Source organism: Symphodus melops (genome assembly GCF_947650265.1).
Source record: "Symphodus melops genome assembly, chromosome: 14".
In the NCBI taxonomy this organism is placed as follows: Eukaryota; Metazoa; Chordata; class Actinopteri; order Labriformes; family Labridae; genus Symphodus; species Symphodus melops.
The window spans coordinates 9,957,290-9,974,508 of record NC_136704.1 but is presented as its reverse complement, the minus strand read 5'-3'; the positions used below and the strand labels follow the sequence as shown (position 1 = coordinate 9,974,508).

Sequence of the window (17,219 nt, the reverse complement as noted above, 5' to 3'; positions counted from 1 at the left end):
ATTTATGGAATGCCCTAAACTGAGCTGTCATCATTTTCAGCTTGGAGAAAGGTATTTGGGAGCAGCTCAGCAGCAACAAAAGCATAATGTTAAGATTCCACTACAGTAAACAAAGAGTCCTTTATCTTTCATGACCAACACATGATTGAGATGCCAAGATAAAGAGTATATTTGCAACCACAGTGCTGCATAACTTAGAATATCATCCCACTGCACTGAAATTGAAATTCATAAGTCTTGTTAGCGACCCACACGCCCACCCTCTCTGCTCCCAATTAACTCTTCCTCTGTGTTTTCCATATGGCTGCTGCTGAGTTTCATGTTCACTACAGGCTCATCAACTATTCTGACTGCGGTTGGGAATCATTTGTTTGCCATTGGCCTGTTCCCCTTGGCAACATGCTTCAAAAAAACTCATCACCTTGGAGACTATTCAAAAGAGGCAACGTGAACAAAGAAAGGAGGCGACAAGTCAGTCAAACAAAGTGGCATGGTTACCTTTCCACCTCAGAAACTCACATCTGATAGAGTACCTCCAAAGTATGTCTCCTCTCTTTCAAACAGCTATGAAAGAGGATCTATTCACTTCCAGCATATTCAAATTTTACAGGCCTATTAAGTGCCAGAGTCAGTGAGAAAGAAGCAGCTGCAACATGTGGTCCAATCGCATGTTTATCTGGGCTTGCTTTTAATGGACAGGATGCGTGGACTGTTAACTCGGCCATTAGAGCAGACTGAGAATTGATTGTCCATTGCACTGTGGCTGACCCCATAAGTCACTGCAGGAACACTTTTCAATGTGTTTGTGTGCATGAATGTGTATCGCAAAGATACAGGGACCAATTATAGAAAAAAAAGTAGAGTTAATATTAATATTTTTTTCTCGCAGTTTCACTTAATTTCCAATATTTTAAGTTTCTTCTTGAGGTACATAAACACATACAAATAGATCTGTTTTGTATACCACACACGGCTTTGCCTAACTCACCTAAAATGTGAGTTTGACACCACCATTGTATGAGACTGTATATTTAAACTGTATAATTTTTGTACATGCACAATACAATATAACTGTTTATCTGCCCTACCTTTGATATAAAGCTCCTTTGGAATCCCCTCAATATTAGCAAAATGTCAATAGTTTGATTGGATGATACTGAAAGTTTGACTTTATTCTCAACCTTTCAGTTTAATTCTATAAATGTTATTAAAATGCAAAAACGTATAGACATTTTCATTTTATTCCTTCCCCTTATATGACTCTAAAGCTCAGGCTTGGCTATTGAATAATGTAATAGCCATATCATTAAAAAACGAACTACATAATGTATTTTAAAATGCAAAGGCAGAGGACCTGAAGTATGCATGCCTAGATTATTGAAAAGCTAAAAGTAAAGGCTTTGCAGAATCATGCTGCAGGCTCTGTTGTGTCTGACCACAGGTAAATATAATGGAACTGGACAGAGAGGAGTCCGTTCTTTTGAGAGGAAAGAGCTGAGTCAAGTCAGAATAGTGAGATCAACGCGAAGTGAATCTGACATTCAAAATAAAAGTCACTTTGGAAAAGACTCACATTTAGTGGATGGACATAAAAATCTAAGAATGGGTATACATTTATTTTTACATTCAATACATTATAACTCATTTTAATATCCTGATCATCCTTGTCTTTACAGATGCATGGTAACTAAAGTTCAAGCTCTCCGATTGTGGAAGCACAATTAGTCCACCTACATTTCAGTATCGATTCATTTAACAAATTAAAAAAAAAAATCAGTTAGATGAGATTAGAAAGAATGAGATAAGATTGCACAACACCAGAATTTTAAATTTGACTCAACTGGCGGTATGAGTAAAAACAAACAATATTGATCGCCTACCTTTTTCTATGTCACAGCAGCAGCAGCAACAACAACAACAACAACAACAACAACAAAGACGCGCTAAGATAGATAGATAGATAGATACTTTATTGATCCCAAGGGAAATTCAAGTAAGCACCCAAATGTGTCAACTTTTTTTGTTTGTTTAAAAATGCCTTCGTCATAACCTCACTTAATAATATCAGGGAACGTTTCTTCCTAAATAATGAAGGCCTTTATTTTGAAATGTTCACCGGGCCTTTCCCTCTGTGTCTTCGTCAGCTTCACAGATTGATTCTCTCCTAAAAGTTTGCAGCAGGCGGATATGTGTGTGTCCGCGGGATGTCGACTTGTGTTTGGTGCTTTCACACAGTGAAGTTGTTTTCTGCTGAACAGCGTGGGTGAGTTAACATTTCTGACGTTGTGCATACAAATTCAGGCGGTCAGTGTTGTTTTTATCTGTTTCAGAAGAGTTGACAGTTTGTAGATTTTCGTAAAAAGGCAGAAAAAGAAGCGAGAAGACGAAGCTTGAAGTGTTATTAACGCGATAACTTGCAACAAATCATGTGAATGTATCAGCTCACTTGTTGTTTTGGACATTTCGTCTGGTCCGTAATTCACAAAATATGATTAAACGTACAGCCTACAGTCATGTGAAACATTTAGTCAATGTCAATCCAGGTGAGAGAGCCCATCCTCCCGACAGGTGGAGGCTGTTGAGGCTGCATTAAGCGACATCACCTCAAGCACAAAAGTAAAAGTTGCACCAGGACTCTACGTTTAACTTGTGAAACTAGAGAACACCAAGAACCACAACAGACTCAATAATTGTCTCTGAAAACAGGCCACGGCGCCACATCTATTATGTTACACTGTACACGACTGACATCCAATACTGCTGAGAGGAGAAGAGGAGAGGACGTGAAGGCGTCTGAACGCGAAGGCGTCTCTCTCAGTGTGGAGAGAGCACGTACCGCCGAACTGCGTTCAAAATCCTCTCATTGAAAGTCTTCGTGCTTTTCTGAAAATGCGCTTTGTGAAAATATTTAATTGAAGGTCTTGCATGACTCTCTCCAATCTTCTTTCTTCGGCATGTATCTTACACACCATACAATTATGACTGAGGAAAACTAATGAATAATAGACTTTGAGGCTATCACAACGTGTTTTGACCTTTAGGTTACAGACTGTATTTTGGGGTTGGGCTGTCACAAGCAGCTCCCCAAAAGCTTAAAAACACGGATATTCAAAAATAAGTTCAGCTTTGAGGTTTATTTGACTGCCGAATTTACTGTAAGCTAGTTAAGACGTATTATGAGTATATAAATAATACATATGAATTAACTGCTGCTTTTGATATTGTTGTTGACGAACAATACAACTTAAAAAATGTCGTTTTCCAAATGGTGTTTTTCTTGTTGAATGAAAAAACGTTGTATTTGAAGAAATCTGCTTATTGGCATCGAAGAAAAGTTGAGAAAATGCCAATATTTTTTAAATGTATCTGAAACTGTCTTACCCACACACAAGCAAGCTCATTCATAGTGCATTGTCCAAGGGCTTTTTTTTTCATTTCGTATTTGGCAGGTTGTCTGGTGAATCATCTGCCAATAGAAATAACAAGTGGGTCATTTTGACTGCTACTTGTGTCTAAGCTCCACACTTGGAGGTGCATAGGGAAGCTAATGAGCGACCATTCCCCTCTGCCAAGCCTTCCAGTTGAAAGGTCAACGAACCAAGAGGGATTGTGACAACACTTGAGTTCCTTGTGCTTGATCATTCTTATAATTCTAATTGCAAAAGAGTGGAATGACAGATTTGCTCAGCTTATTCTCTTGAATTTTGCTTCTTTTTTCACTCTGGTTTGTAGCTCATGCCTATGACTCCAATCACAAAGTTACGCCAACTATTGTTTCTTTTCTCCTGGCACATTGTAAACACTGATCTGCTGAGGATGCTGATGTTTTTAAACAACTTTCAAGTGTTCTCACGGGTCTCATCAGGAAACCTTTCCCATTGTCTCTGCTCCTTTAGATGATGTTACTCAAGTTATATCCATCAAGGGAAATTTCTAATTTTTCCACCTGAGTTTCGAAAGTTGTGCGTTTAAAGCTTATGTGCCTTCATGTGATATTTTTTTAATTTTATTTTTTTTTCTGCCTTCCCAACGTCTTAATGAAAACACCACTCTGCCGTCTTCATACAAAGTTCAGTCTAAGTCTTCATGGTGAAGGTCGACTTATCAGCCTGGCCTTTATGTCTGCATAACCTGAGCCAACAAAACACGGAACAGCATTCTCAAACATTCCTCCCTGAGCGAGAACTCTATTCATTGTCTTTTGACGTCAGTGTCCGGTGATGTTCTGGAGGTGGCTATTAGTGTTAACATCTCTTTTGGAAAGAAAATGAAGGAATGTTCCCAGTGAAGTTTAATGAAAATGTCTCCAACCTGTCTGCTGTCTTTGTGCTGGTTATCTTTGGAGAGATTGACTTAAGCTGCAGCTTAACATTGTTTCTACTCCAGCAAACCGCTTGCTTCTCTGGAAATAAGACATCTTATTTCCACTTAAGAAGGTTCATTCTTGTGTGTGTTCGATGACGGTGGTACATTTATTAAAAAAAAAAGATCTTTGGCAACACCAACCTGTAAATTCATTAAAGGGAAAGATAAGGAATGTTAGCATCAGTAGCAACATGTTAAGTGTTTGAAGGCTACTACAAATCCATATCACTGAAGTTCAGATGTCATGGAATAATAATTTACTTTCTAAGGATTGATCAGTATTTGATATTGCTATAACTCTTTATAAAGTACACACTCTAAAAGTCATGGATGAGGAGCAGCCTTCATTCACAATAATATTGATTTATCATCTATGATAATCATTTTTCCAGGCTAGTAACAGATTTTAGTAACAGTCTTTTTTTTCTCATACAGTCGGTAATGTTCCAATACCTAGACTTAAAGTACAGTGTGTAAACTACCACCAGGGGGCTCTCAATCAAAACAATAACAAAAGATTACCTTGAAGCTGGGGAATCATGGGAGTGATTCTCTTTGCTTTAAATGTGTTAAAAGTACTCTGAAGGAAAGAAATGACCGTCTCAAACCAGTGTTAGTTTGGAGCGTATTGTAAATAATATAAATTGTTTATGGTGTGGACCCTCAGCAAGCAGTGGGCCAGTTAAGCGTTACTAGCCAGCAGCTAACAGTCATATCAGCGTTTCCTGTTTCGTGCACTTATGGTGATGAACCTGTTTAATTATAGTTTGACAATATAAGAATAAGTAACAATCTGGTTTTGGCAACTTTTAGATGGGAGCAAAAATCAGCTTTTAAATTTGAAAGAATCCATGATTAAACATTTGTCGTGATAATTATCGATATCAGCTGATATGAAATATTGTGATGACATTTTTAGTTGCCCAGGCCTAACTGTAAACAAGGCAAACGGGCAAAACACACCTGAGTAAGAGAATATGTCTTACCAACAAACTAATGTATCCAAGCATGTTTTTTTTATAATCAAAGCAGCACATACAGCAACAGCATCACGATTGTTTCCATGACAGATACCATGATAGACATTATCATGGTATCTGTCATTGGTAGCAGCGACTACAAGACACTTCCTGTTACAACTATAACATTACAGGTTTTTCTGGCTTAATTTTTGATGAGATTAGATATTCTTGTTTAAGATTCTACCTATTGTACCTTTTAGTGTTTATTGACCCTACTAAGCCCTAAAATCCTAGTTCATTATACATAATATTGGCAACACTTGTACTGTTGACATGTTTGACGTTACATGATTCCTGAAACAGATGTTGCCTATTGATTATAGTATTGTATGATTGGATCAGCTTGCACACTAGAAAAAGCTCTCACAGTGACACGTAGTTAGTCTGTGCTGTCATCTATCCCCCCGCCCAAAAAAAAGAAAGAGATAACAACTCCATACATCTGGACACATAGAATCAAAAGGTATACATTCATGATAGAGGTGATGGTTTTTTCCCCACCCTACAATGTGAACCATCCACTGTGTCGTTGCATGTATTCAGTGCATGTTTGTGTGCACACTCTGAACTGCAGTTCAGTGTACTTGTATGTTGCAAATGTTCCCAGGGTCTCCACCTTCAGTATGTCGGAGTGAGAAACTGCCAGTAGAGGTTAGTTACGTAAGCCTGTTGGGTGTTACATCATTGTTTTGGGGGGCCCGCGGTCTGGAGAGCTTGTTCTGGCTGTAGATGGATCCGATGGGTGCGCTTGCCTCCCACAGACCCCCTCAGCGGAGAAAGTGGTGGGGGAAATTAAGGTGGGTGATGCAGGGAGGCTATTGGAAGCAGATGGTTCTTGAGACTCTCCAGCTGAGAGACGAGGCTCCACCTGTAACACAGTCTTTGCATGTTGTCTATCTTTATCTATCTCTATTTGCTGATTAGCTGACCTGTGTTGGAAGTGTGGTTTGGGTGGGCTTGGTTGCCATGACATTGAAGGAAAACATGCAAAGCAGGAATGATTTATGGGTCTATAATCATCTAAACAACCCCACCTCTTTTGTTCACTGCCAGAAATTAATCTCAATAAAACCCAAAAATATTCATAAAGCACGCTGTGTTAAATACACGTTACAGTAAAACGTGATATAGTTGGAAAAAGAATCTTCCACATTTCTAAGGTCTTGCAGTTTTTTACACTTGAATACATCTGTGTTCTTTAAAAACGGTGACACCATGCAATATAAAGCCCAACAGCCTGGAACAGCATGCTTTTTTAGTGGCTATCTGACCTTCTCCACACAAATGTTTTGTTCCAGATCACTAGTTTGTGAAATGAGGCTCTTGTATTACCCTCCAGTTCTGTTTCCTCTACAATAAGATTCCACAAAGTACTTTTTTAAGAGCGTCTTTGAGGCTCAGTGGTGAAAGGTGTTTACCATCTAAATCAACAGTCTGGCCTCGGATGTGACAGACTCCGTGGCTTTAGGCTCTGGCCCAATCTCGACATCTACCCTCACACACTCATTGAGTGCGTTCCCGTTACGTTTGTGAGGGCTTAGGGCTGACCCACTGTCAAATTGTCAAGTTCTTGGGGATGTCTTGCAAACTTTTTGAGCCCTTCATGCACCCCGTCTGTAATTGGGCATATCCGCAGACTTGCCCACAATTTCAACATGCTCCGAACGCACCGCCACGCAGTAAGTCATTTGTTCCTCCAATGCCGGCGCCATGGTCTGTCTCCGGAGCATGCCAGCAGTGCTCTGCTTCATTTCAAATACGCTAAAAGTTTTTTGGTTTTTTTTCTGACTGGGAACACTGCAGGCACGCATCAAGCTGTACAAAAATGATTTGGACAGGAATCGGAAAGGAAAACGCAAAGAGCATCCAGTCACTTTTAAAAGAAAACATAATATACAGAGTCACGATTGTATTTTTTATCACTTCATCAACTTAAGGTCAAAACAGGCACAAAAAAAAAACTGCAATGCAAATACAGAAAGACAAAGCAACATTTGTCATGTGGTGTATGCACATCTGATCATGGCTGTGCTCATGTTCCAATGGGGGCAGGTCCACGCTGTCCGATGGAGCGAAATCCTAGTGCTGACGGGCCGCTGCACACAAAGAGTACGTGGACCCTGAAGGGGTTAGCGAGAGGGAATTACCTGTAGTTCATGGCAATGTAACGTGAAACATAGGATCCACAGTTTAGGGAGGAAATAGAGATTCAGACTGTCTTTATTTTTTCCAGATTTGTCCTCTTCGAATTGTCTGATAAAGATAATTTAAGATGACACATAGCTTTAGTCGGCCTCTGCTGTTACTTAAAAGGAACTGCACCAAAATGCAGGTACCCATTTATTGAACACTGAAATGAGAAGGGTTTTAAGAAAGCGTTATAGTCGATTTTCAAGCTAAAAGTAAGTGTATAGAGGACCACATATGCCTGTGGTAGATTATTATCAATAAAAAAAAAAAAAAAAAGGAACTAGTAATGTTTTACAGTTTATTTTCATCCCGGGCAATGCACGTAGTGCGCTAACAAAAACAAGTTTGCCAAAAATGAACCAGATTTTGTTCAGATTCCTAGAAATGTTTACAGTGTGCATATTATCGCAATCTGACTCCTACGATTATTAAAAAAAATAATAACGCCCAGTCACAGATCAAAATAACAGATGAGAGTCAAAAAGTATCAAACAGGTTGACTACCAGACTGGAAACAAATGTGTAATAATGGTGGGTTTATGTAAATAAATAATGAACAAAATAGTTGCAGATAAATGTGAATTCGATTTTCTTTTTTGCCAACTATATGAATGCTTGTATTTTCATGACTATTTGAAATACTTAGACATGCTTTTGTATCCTATACAAATGGGCAGTATTTATGTGATGCTGCACAAATAATAAATCCTACATAAGCCAGAACATCGATACGTACCAGAAAGGCAAAGCTGATGTTTGATTAAAGGTAAATTATCGTATCACTGACTGAGGGTTTGTCTGTATTTCTGTGATGTATTGAAGTAACTGTTTGTTACAACAGGGCCTCTTGGTTCACGGACCGTCCTCGCACTAATATGGTCTCATATAGGTCACACACACAATGCTGCAGTGTTGCCCACTAATTGATGGGCCTTTGATTTCTTAATAGCTGAAGTGAAGGTTTGGTCCACTCACTTTTATTCATAGTTTTTACCAGTACGATGCATTTTTGCAGCTGCTGGTGGAAGCAGTCCACTGCAGTTATTTCAAAACAGTTTTTTTCCTTTTTAGTTAATAAGACTGTAAAGGTAGAGTGTTATTAGCACAACATTTAAACAGGGCTCCTCCTCCTGAGCTCATCGCCCCCAGACACACACGCTCGCTGCAGGATGTCGTTCGTACATTTACTGCATGTTGCTACACTGCAAGCTCCAAAAAATCAAGCCAACCACTGGTGTTTGGTACCTTACTGTCTAGAAAGCCAAACAAGGGTTCACCCTTATTTTAAAACCAATTTTATCTGCTTGGCATTTTGACTCCCTATGATTTTATTTTCTCTTATGCTGCTACGTATGTGTCCATCATGCTCACTGGTTTGAATTGCGTCCAGTCATTGAATTGTGTCCCCTCTCTAAACTCTATGCCCTGTCTTTGGCTGAGAAAAACACCCTACTCCCCGCCTAGAAATGTCCCGAGTCAATAAAAAAAAAAACAAGAAAGACATCCAGGCAGAGGACAGGGTCTCTGCAGACAGTCACCACCACACATGTATGGAGACTGATGATTGAATGGCATTACTTTTGTACAAGAAGTCTATAGCTTTTTTTAGTTTGTTTGTTTTTTGGAAAAAGCTACTGACTCGATCTTTAATGCGGATTACAATCAGCCTCAGGTTTATAAATGATGACATTCCCCTTGAGTTCATCCGCCAGATGTTACCCATGTTTGTCAATGTGAAGGGAAAGATGCAGCTCGATGTCCAGCATGCTGATCTCTGCGCTTTGACAACAGAAGGGTTTTGTTGATTTATTATTGTCAAAGAACACAAATGTTAAATGATGCATTTGGATGTCTTTGCACCCTTCCAAGCAATTTCTAAAATCAAATGCAAATAGAATAGAAAGATCTGCCACAGCTTGAATATTAAGCTGAAATAACGAACGGGCCTCAGTGACTCAGTAAATCATTTGTTTTTTAGGATTACGTGGCTTTCAGGGACCAGGAAACTGAAGCAACAAAAGCTTAAACTCTCCTGTCTCAATGGCCGTCTTGTAAGTACATCAGCATAATCCATTTCTTCCTATTGTGAAAAAAGACTCCGCTCTCAAACTTTCTGAATGTTTCATTGGACAGAAAAGAAATCACCTGTAGCCAACAGGACATTGTGTACATTTCTGAGCTGCACGGCACAATGATCGGAGCAGAGGAGAGGATATGAGCTTTTCCTTTCAGGGGTCACCCGGACATGTGGCGACCTTTTATAAGGCCTCTCATCAGACAACAAGGCGATTTAACTACAAGCAACACAACTGAAGTTTGTGCATGTGTGTCTTAATAGACATTATAGAGTTTTGTTTTTTTACATCAGTGGTTACTTTTAAGTGCATTTGGACTCTCTTGATTTCATTTTATGACTAGTTTTTAGTGTGTTTTTATTACTTCTCCAAATGTTTGCTTAAAGTAATGACTTCTTTCTAGTTTAAGTCTTTTTAGAAGGGGTCGTATTATTTTATGATATAATAAAACAACAACCTCAGACCATAAAAACTTTAAAAATAGCTTAATCCCCTCAAATTCCACGTTTAGCAAGTAGTTTCCTATCCTAATGATGTCTGCATCATTACGTCACAAATTTTACCCTGCCAAAAAAACAAAAAAGCAGTTGATGTACATAAGCATTGAACACGTGTTAGTCCTAAAAACTAGCTAGGTTATACATTTAATAGCAGCTAGCTGCTCAAAGCTTCTATTTTCACTGAAAAGGCTCCAAAATGAATAACATTTGTCTTCCAAACACCCTGTAGGAAGAAAAATGCTCAAACTGTGTTTTTTTTTTGTCATTCAGTCGAGTTTGTAGTAAGAATATGAGTGCGACGTAAGAATATCTAAATCTAACCCTATTTACTTAAAGGTCACGTCTTATGCTAACTACACTTTACCCAGGTTTTCTAACACTACTATGTAACATCACTGTTTCTAGTCTGTCTACAAACCTCCAAATGATGAGAAGAGTCCATCCTCTCCATCTTTTGGCTGCTTCACTTTTTAGAAAATGTGTTCTCAAACAAGCTGTTTGGAGATGTTCCCTTTGTGACATCACAAAGGGCAGTAACCACTCCCACATCCAGGTGTTTGTTCAGCCCTCTGAGTCTGCCTCTTCACTGTAAACAATCAGGCATGGTGCAAAAAAAAAAAAATCCAAGCCACCAAAGCTTTTCTGGAGGGGCGTTGTGGAACACAGCTTACTTTCATTTCAAGCTGCAGACGCACAAACAGCCTGTTGTAAGCAGGGCTGAAGGAAAGGGGTTTAAAGGCATGATCAAATACAAGGTCAGAGTCGATTCTGAGCAACAAAACTTCACAGACATGTTTTTGGGCCTGTGCTGTGCTTTCACAATGCGAATACGTAGTGTAAATCCACAGACTGGGATAAGAATATTCTGCAGTTGCAGAATCAATACAAGTACGCAATGGTGGCTGAGCTTAATGGGGCACTGCTGCGAGAAAAGCAGACTGAAAAGGACATATGACAACACTATCTTTTGAAGCTAGTTGAAGACCACCCGTAATGTTTACCATTCATTGTTGCCCATTGTCTATTCAACTACGTCTGCTTCTTCACCCCCTGATGGAGCCCTGAGCTGCACACAGACAGAAACCTCCTCCACTTTATAGCCGGAGCTATTTTCAGCAAGTTTGCAACCATTATACCTGCATTTCTTTTTTGTAACTTTTGTCTCACAACAGAGGCCTTGATGTGGGCAAACTCACTCTGATAACTTTATCTTCTAATATTATAAACAAACCTCTTCACCGGACCTGATGGACACACTTTCTGCTGTTAGTGTCAGATTTCTGTGTGCGTATTACAAACATTAGACCTTAACAGCTGCTGTGTTGACACAATAGGCAGTGTGTTGCCAAGTGTACATAAACACACACACTTTGCACACATACACACACAAATACAAAGGCTTGAGTGGCCTAATTGTGGCAGTGAATGAGAGCCTGAGTGCTTTAGCGGAGATCCTGATGGACTTTGATCTATTCAGCAACATGTTTACTTCACCGACTCCGGATCTCTCACACTGAGAAGCTATGGAGGGTTCTTCATCAATGTTCTTTGTGCTCATCTGAGTATCCAGGCAGTCTACTACACAGTATCTCATGTAGCATTTAGCGTGACTCAAAACAAGGAGTACCTGTACCTGTGGCCTGAGAAATTAAAGTTCTATAGGTTATAAAGCGTGTGTGCGCTGTATGAGGCTATTTATTGTCTCTTTACGTTTGACATGTGAGTATGCTGGATTGTCTTTCATAGCTTTACTTTTTAAATGTAATTTAATCCTGAGCCCCCCCTGAAATCTTCTAGTCTCTATACATATGCAGACACACCTTTAACACACTCAAACGCCCCATACTCAAATCCACCCACATAGATGAATCACATGTGTGCCGTGTGTCTACAGTGCATCCCTTTAAACCAACAATTTCCTGCAATTATCAATAAATCGCTCACTTCGGTGTGTTCGTCACGCTCCTCTGTATGTCACAGCTGGCCCCGGATGAAGCATGTTGCTGTCAGTATATCATTGACATGACTCATACTGAAATGAGATACTCAGAGAGCAGAGTGACATCAAGGTTTTAAAAAGGATTCGCCTGTTCCAAACGTTTCACATTGATTTTATTAGTCATTTCAGATTGACAGATGTCTGGCTTTTAGTCTTGCACTGGGAAACCCCATACATGTTATTCACATGAGTTTAACCTTCCAATAACAAGCTCCACAGCATACCGTTAACCCTATGTGTAATTCCAATAACAGACCCTGATGCAACAGGGCGCATGAGGTCATAATGTCAGACGTTATCAGGTGATCCAGGTGCTGTCATTCTCCTTCATGTCTCTCAGCACTGCACAGAGGTGGCTGATGACTTGGCGCGTAGTCATACTAGAAGGCTGAAGTCTGGCTGTGTCAAGCTGACGGATGAACACACACACACACACACACACACACACACACACACACACACACACACACACACACACACACACACACACACACACACACACACACACACACACACACACACACACACACACACACACACACACACCTGGTGCTGCTCATCATTGTTCTGCTCTGATGCCGCGCTGCACCTTAGAGTTTGCCTTTTATAGAGAAGCATTTTCACAGAATGCCTTGGATGGTTGGAGTGTGTGTGTGTGAGAGAGCATGCACAAGTGTTTGTGTATACAGCCAGCCATGCACTGTTTACTCGTGAGATGACTAAAATGCACAGTCACAAAGCTTCTATATACTACTTTTATTTTATCTAAAATATATCTTATTAGCGTGATGATACATTTCCTTCTGCATGGACTCAACCTGTGATTATCCACAAACACTTAAGACAAGTAAGGCTGGGATCGTTTAAATGCCTCCTAACTAGTCATTGGCCCTTTTTGCTTTTGATGGGTTTTTTGTGTGTATTTTTAAAATGTCGGCCGGCATGATCCCAGTCGTTGTCTTTCTAAGATGTGCTCGCTGTGAAGTTGAGGGTCCCGTGGAGTCGCAGCATTGTACTTAACATTCATCATGGATGCAAATGCTGCTGCATCAGCGCTCTGTGGGGTAAGCTGTTCAGTCAATAACTTGTGAGGCTGAAGGCAGGTTTGATGCCCCCTCTGAACGCTTGGTGTGGCTTTTTATACACTGCTTTAGTTAATTAAAGACTTTCAGTTGTTTTTACACATATTTTCAGCATGTTGGATCTGTTTCAAAGTCATGCTATGTGATGTGTCTCTACATTTTGGCCTCAGATAAATCTGTACATGAAGGTATTTAAAAACCAAGCCTTAAAGTCTGAGTTATATCGCAGCACAAGTTCAGAGTGTTTAACCTCTGACCTTTTGGGAAAACTACCCCTCAAACTGTCACAGGAGCTCTGGCGCACGCTCACTTATCTCCGGCTGGACCTTGACAAATATTTGTCTCTATTTGTCGGTTGCAGCCGTTGGTTTTCTGCCATGTGGGAAAGTAGTTCCCTCTGTCTCTGAGGCCGTTTCTTTTTATGGTTTACTGTCTCTCTGTTTGACTCATTAGGACCTGCGGAAGGAATAAAAAGGAATTCCTCTCTGCTATCTTTGCTGGGTGACTCTCCCCAACCTCCCCCTCCCGTCCTTTCGTCCTCGGCATCATCGTGAGGATTTGCTCCCATTTCTCTTCTCTGCTGTCATAATGTCCGTTAGTGCTGTTACAAACACTCCAGGTGTAATGCTTTTCTCTCTCCCTGATGAATGTTTGGCTCAGATCCTGGTAACCCCCTCCCAGGTGCCAGGATAACTCTCTGAACTGTGCCTGCCTTAACGGGCCAACGCTTGTGTCACCGCCAAGCCCACCCTGTGGATTTGTGGGTCGTGGTTCCTGCTGAGCCACCAGTCCCTTCCAGTCCTCCCCTCCGACAGTTCTCACTCTTCCTCTGCCCTGTTCCTCTGCTATCTCTCTTCATTCCTGCCGTTTTGCAGTGACCGCAGATTCTAACTTTTACTGGAGATCATCTGTTTTACAAACAACAACAGGAAGCGGAGGAGCCATGAAAGGTACAGCCTTTGATCATCCTCATCTCATCTGTGTTTTCATTCTTGTTGTCTGGCTTCAGCTGTGTGATTGCTCTCAGCGGTGGAAGTATCCGCTCTTTAATGTGCTCTGAAAGCCTCTTTATCTGCCCAGGCGCCTGGGTGGCATCCTCTGGTGGGAAAGCTCTGGTTTGTGTAGACGTAAATTAGCCTCCGCTGAGTCGACATGTACTTTATGGAAAAGGTGAAATGTGGAGACAGGAGGACTGAACAGGCTGATAGCCTCAGCCCCTGTACTCCCTCCGTGCTGCTGTCATTGATGGGAGCTGTCAAGATAAGGACCTTGCTATTTCGACAGTGCGTCCATTTAAAAAAAAAAAAAAAGAAGAAAAAAATTAACCTTTTAATGTCTTTTTCTCTTTTTTTACTCTTGTTATCGCTCTTCTACCCACATTTCTTTTTTACTTCTTTCACCCACTAACCTCTTTATCTACCCTCCCCGAAGTCCTTATCTGCTCTCACTCTATTTGTGGCTGCAGAATGACACCTTGAAATGTTGTTTTGCGAGGGCCCGATGAAGTGACGAGAGGAGATATGAGACTTTCAGACGCTTTGATCAAACCACCGTGGCACATCTGGATTCTTACCATTCAGTCTGGGAGAGACGGACTCTGTTTAGGGTACGGACGGGGTGAACATGAATGAAATGTCAAATAGCTCTCATGTCAAGATGTGATTAACAGAACAAACTGGCTTTCACTCTAAGAGAGAACTGCTGGTGTCATACAATGAAACCTCAACCAAATGCCATTTGACTGGTGAATAAATCGAATATGTCGGCGCATCCCTGTGAGAAAATAAGCCGATACCGATAAGCTAATATCTGCCGATATTATCAGATGGCTGTTTAATCGTTAAGGCTCCAATGTGTTGTACAATCCGGACTTCAACTACATGTAAGTTCAAGTTATCACAACTGGCTTATTCAAATAGTCCGGAAGAAGCTAAACAGCCAAATTTATGCCTGTAAAAAGTCCAATCAGTCATGTAAATAGTTTCTGATAAAGTTTAGTTTATTGCTAATTAATTAATTGATTAATTGTTTTGCTGAATTAAACAAAAAAAAAAAAAAAAGAGGGAGCATAAAGTGTGAACCATCTCCTGCACCAAATCGTTAGTATTCAAGTAATGAGATTTACAATTTAAATGAACTCTGTTCAGGCATGGTGCCTTCTGTTTGTCTTTTAACAAACAGAAGGCACGACTTTATGCAACTGAGAGGAAAAAAAAAACAGCAACTTCCAAAGACTCCTGGGAGATTTAAAGATGGATGTACAAACAACATTAATCAGTCATGAAACTGTAAAACTTTACATTAAAACTTGAATATTTCTGCACCAACCACTTTGGAGTTTGCTCTTGTAAAGTTATGATGTTTTCTAAATGGGCATCAATGTGAATATATGTATGTATGATTTATTTAAAAAAAGACAAATAGTTGTCTGTCTCCCGTGTGGCTGCTTCTCACTGTCACGTCTTCTTAAACAGACTTTACTTGTGTCTCTGTTTAATGCTCTGTGTGAATAGCATCTCGTGCTGCTGGAAGCTCTCAGGCCTGAGCGCTCAGTCTGCTCTCTGCTCTGTTTGTCTCAGTAGTTGTTCTAACCCGTGCTTGTTGATGTCAAAGGCTCTGCATGATACGCAGAATATTCCTTTATTAACCAGAGCAGCTGAGTGTGAGTTTGCCTGCGTGGCTGACTCTCTTTTAAGCAGGCACCAACAGAGCGGAGTTAATAGAACACATATTTCCAGTTTTTCTGCATCCTGGGACATTGTTGTGGTCTATCTGCAAGTGTTTATGGAAAAACAGGAGGCGACTTCTTTTGCCCTCACTTCTCTGTGTTGTGCTGACAGTACAGCTCAATCCGGGCGTGTTAGCGTTCAACATTCAGCTAACAGGGAGGCTTAAACGAATTCACATTTGCCCGAACATTTTCCCCTCTGCTAGCTTTGGAAGAGCGAATGTTTCTCCGCTGCTAATTAACTCTGAAGTGGCAGATCCCTGTTGCTTTTTAAAGCGTATTCAAAGTACAAAGACCCCACGCTGGGGGACCCTCAGAGCTTGGCCCAGTCCTGCTTCCTCCAACGTCTAAAGAACAACATCAATCAGTTGTTTTAGGGTTGAACCTTTTCACGCTGCCGTAAACAAATCAGCTGGTGCAATATAGAAAAGAATAAGGTTGTTGAAAAGCAGAACACTGAGGCCAGGGTGAATACAGTGGTTGTGTCTTTGATGCAACACTAGATGGTGCTCTTTCCTATGAACCTGCAAACTAAAGTGGAAGTTAGTGTTTGTCTATTGTGATAGGTTATATTGAGAACAGGCCGAATGATTCTCTAACTCCCTCTAATTCTGTCTCTATCATTCCTTTTGAAACTTAAACAATAATCAACATCATGAGTGAGGCGATTGTTCGTCTGTGTACTTACAACAACTCCGCAATTATGAGCGGTGATATCTTCATTTGATGTCTTACGTGAAAGGATGCACTAAATCCACTACTTTCCTTGAGGTAGACCCTAAACTACCAACAAACCAGTATTTCAAAGTGACTTTGTTGGACTTGATGGCCGTCCTGCATTACGATTATCTTGTCAATGATATGATATGATTTGATTGGAGATAACGATAGGATGCATACTGATTTTTCTTTTCTTTTTTAAATGTTTATTGTTGTTTTCATGAAAATGGAATACAGAACGAATAGAAAAAAAAGGAATCCTCCCAACCCCAAAAACATATAATAAAAAAGAACAGCACATCTAGTAGAAGATTAAAAATACATTTAAAAGAGACTAATAATCAAGTACACAATCTGTATAGTGTAAGAAATAAAATGTGAAATATACAAAGCAAGGTGTGTCACAGAGACCAAGATATTAATCACTTTGTTGAAGCAGTTGAAGTACAGGGCCCCACATTTTTTAAACACATCTACCCTGTCCCCATTATGGAACCTCAGTCTCTCGTATTAGTTGGCATGAGACAAAGGGGGTTGT

At 40.3% G+C, this 17,219-nt stretch overlaps 1 protein-coding gene across 1 annotated transcript in view; it reads left to right on the top strand.

Moving 5' to 3' along the window:
• Nucleotides 1–2,154: 2,154 nt before the first annotated feature.
• svila (supervillin a) overlaps nucleotides 2,155–17,219 on the top strand; it is a 78,263-nt gene continuing 63,198 nt past the window's right edge. Inside the window, exon 1 of the mRNA XM_079360829.1 lies at nucleotides 2,155–2,263. The gene's annotated coding sequence lies outside the window, so the exon portion shown is untranslated. The remainder of the gene's footprint in view (nucleotides 2,264–17,219) is intronic.